The sequence below is a fragment of the Hibiscus syriacus genome, unplaced genomic scaffold (assembly GCF_006381635.1).
Source record: "Hibiscus syriacus cultivar Baekdansim isolate YM2019G1 unplaced genomic scaffold, ASM638163v2 tig00116974_pilon, whole genome shotgun sequence".
Taxonomy (NCBI): domain Eukaryota; kingdom Viridiplantae; phylum Streptophyta; class Magnoliopsida; order Malvales; family Malvaceae; genus Hibiscus; species Hibiscus syriacus.
The window spans coordinates 452,302-456,387 of record NW_024063498.1 but is presented as its reverse complement, the minus strand read 5'-3'; positions in this window follow the sequence as shown (position 1 = coordinate 456,387).

The following is a 4,086-nucleotide window of genomic DNA, read 5'->3' as shown; positions in this document are numbered from 1 at the left end:
ATAAACTTGAAGAGTAGTAATAGCCGTTTATTATTCCCTCTACTCTTTCCTCTACTGGAATCCAAGTCCCCTGCAGTGCCCCTTGGAAGGAATAGTGCCACGTGTTCCTCTCTTTTTTCTGGAAGGGATAATAGCCATTTAAAATCAACTCTTTTTAATTCTATACGTTTATATTAACTATATATTATATATAGGTAAATATAAAAACTTAATTCGGTGACAATAATTACTTACTTAGTTAATATTGTAGATTTAAAATCATGATGATTGCCTGAATAGATATAACCATTACTCAGATAATTGTTATGTGTGCAATAATTACTTACTCTTTGAAATAATTTTATTGTTCGACTCATTGTTTGTTAAGTTCGATACTCGTTGCTGGTTAAGTTCACTGAAATTTTTACCTTATTTTCTTAACTATAGGTAAAATCTACTAATACTATTCAAAGTTTAATATAAACATGAATTAATAAAGTTAATCAAAAAAATTATCAAAAGAGTATATAAAGCACTTTCAAAGTTTAAAATCCAAAGTAACCATCCACAAATACATTGAAATAATAATAGGATTTGATTTTTGAGTGTAGTAAAATATCAATTAATAATTTAGTCTTTTTTTTGTTGTTTATTAGAAAATTAATAGATTAGCAATTTATCATCTTTTTTATTGTCTATTAGTAAATTAGTAATTTTTTTATTGAAATAATCTTTTAAGATAACTACTAAAAAATTATATAAAAAATTAACGAACTACTCGCGAACTTATCGAGTCGAGTTGGACTTTGCTCGACTAAACTCGTTAAGGTCTCGATTCGAGCTCAAATTCGAATCGAATCAACTCAAATAACGTCTTTATCGAACTTTAACCAAGTCAAATTCGAACTGTTCACGAGTTGTTAAACTCATTAATCACCCCTTACTATTAGTATAGAATTCAATGTTTTAAGCATTTCCATTAAAAACGTGGACGGTTACTTAGACTATCTATCAATATTATCAAAAAAGAAAAAAAAAGTTAATGTTTAAGTATTTCTGTTAAAAATTGATTTGATTCTCTTTAAAAGATTAAGGGTCAAATTTAATTTAAAAATATGTAAAGATCAAACTGACAAAAAATATAAATTTTAAGGATTAAATTGTCATTATACATAATATAAAATTAACCTAATTGCCTCTCTGGAAATGCATGAATCATATATAGATATTGAAAATATTTGTTAAGAAACATTGTTTCAGGACATGTTTTAGTTAAGGGAGCAATTAGAGACATAATCAAAATCTAAAGTTGGGAGATAAGAGAGACTAAAAGTTCAAAATCATTTTCAATTTTCAATCTTATGCTATGTGTTTCCATGTGCATGTCTTAAACGATGACAAAAAAATAATAGTAATGGTAAATTACTATTTGGTACCCAAATATTCTTGTGTTCCTTTTTGGGTCATTTAAGTATTAGTTTCTTCAAAATCATTCTTAATGTTATGTATTATCTCTATTTTGATATTCTATCATTAAGTTTGATCGTTGACTTAACAAAAATAGTTAAATTATGACTAATTTGATAGAATGTATTAGTCCTCGAGACAAAAATTATTATTATATTATATTACATCATCATTTCTATACAGTAAATAGTTAAAATTAACGACGAGATATCAAAAAGAAACAAAATATAGCATTAGATATTGTTTTTTAAAATATAGTTGGATGACGAAATTAAAAACATAAAAATAAGTACGGTACCAAATAGGTAATTTACCCTATTATTAATGATAATAATAGGAAAAAAGAGATTCTCAAAAATGAGAAATGGAGAAAACTACTATTGGCGTCCTTAGAAGACCGCTACAGGGAAAATCAACGCATTGACATGCATTGTGTATAGTGTTTTTTCCTATTATTAAATATATAGTCATATTAAATTATAATTAAATCAAATAACTTATAGACGAAGTAGTAAAATGTTTGTATGGATATGATTATTGGTCTCGCATTTGATTATTTGTTATTTTATATAAAAATTACATATAACTGTAAAAATTAAAAATACATTCCAAACAATCAGGTGATCTATTAAGGTGAGATACTAGATTTCTTAAATAAGATTAAGAGTTTGAATTTTGATGTTTGCGAATTGAGAAAATTGGATTAGAAGTGTCGCTTCCGTAATATGTATTTGCAAAATTCGATTTAAATTAATCGGCCAATAAATCATGTACAAGTGATTAATTAAGAAAAGTATTGTGTTAATATTAATTTTTATTCAAATAAAAGTATTTTAATCGTTAATGAATTAAAATCATATTAAATTAAGGATCTAAGCATGCATGGGTCAATAGCTAAACCCTTCCTTTCCATTTTAATAAATTGATGATCCTTAGAGTTGACAAATTTAGTTGTTGAAATTCTTAGCTAGACTATCGGGTTTACCAAATCTAAGATCTCGATAACAAATTAATTGGTGTCGGATAAGAAAGTGTTGGAGGTGGAATTTAAGATTTATACGTAGTATTAAGTATTTAATTGAGTCGAATTAAGAAAAATTAAGTTAGTTGAGATAAAGAGTTCTATTTTATAATTCAAATTTGATTTAAACATTTTCGAGTCGAATCAAGTTTATAAGATTACTAATCAACTAGAGCTTTTTAGTGTTGAATCGAAAATTTTAAATTTTTTTAATCGAGTCAAATTTTATTCACGATAAAGTACTAATTTTGGACAACGAAAAATGTTTCTGAAGTAAAATAGAAAAAAAAAATGATCTTTACACGGTAAGCAACGAAATAACTTATCATTTAATATCAATTCGGATTAGATTGAATATAAGTGTAATCAAATATATATATAAAATTATCGATATATTATGATAAAAGTGTATTTTTGTTTGTTTGTTAATCTTATCATTTAGACTCAAGTTTAACTCTCAACCATTCAATATTTCGAATTCAACCATCGTTTAGGGATTACAATTTAACTAAAATATGACCTTATAAGACATTAGATTTTGTGACTTGAATGTCATGTTAAAATCAAGTAGATATTTGGTTTGGATCAGATGTGAGTTACTTTTAGTTTGAGTTATTTTTTTTCAAGTTGCTTTCGGTTCAAGTTGATTTAGTTTGGATTACTTTCGATTTGGGTCTAAATTTATCCAGCCAAAATTCGGGTCGATTTAGGTACAATTTTATTTCAAATTTTGGGTCAAGTTTATATCATCATGTTCGAGTTCATATCAAATAAATCGATTTGAATAATCAAATTTAGTTAAGTTTTCCTGGTATATATCTAATATGGGAGAAATATTTAAAAAAAAAAGTAAAGTGAGTAATTACTTTTTTATTAAAAAATAAGTTGAATTTAAAAATATAAAGTATATTGTAAATGTGTAATTACTTTTAATTAATTCATCAATTTCTAATAAAATACAATACTTAAATAATTTTATTAATTAAATTGATATCAAATTAATCTATATATTAATTTAATGGAATACTACAATAGAGTATTTCAATTTAAATATTTTTTAATTTATATATTAATTTAGTCAACTAGAGTATGCATATAAAATAAAGAAATTAGAAAGAAAAGAAAATGTGAGGCAAGAAGGAAACATGCATTGCATCCCCTCTCTCGACTCTTTTCAAACAAATTTCTGAACCTTTTCTGAATTTTCTGAATTTTGAAAGTCGACCGATTACTTTTCTGAATCTTCCCTTGGCTGCGTTTCCCCCCGCATTTCTCTTTATGTCTTTTCCTTTCATTTTGTATGTACCATCTCTTCATTTTCCGAAACATGCATTGCATCCCCTCTCTCGACTCTTTTTCAAACAAATTTCTGAACCTTTTCTGAATTTTCTGAATTTTGAAAGTCGACCGATTACTTTTCTGAATCTTCCCTTGGCTGCGTTTCCCCCCGCATTTCTCTTTATGTCTTTTCCTTTCATTTTGTATGTACCAATCTCTTCATTTTCCAAAGGAAATGGCCCCTCCTGCATACTTTTCCAACCTCTCATCAACCAGACAATTCTTCCCTCTCTCTCTTTCACTATCAGGACAACACAACACACCATTTTTTTAAAGCATCT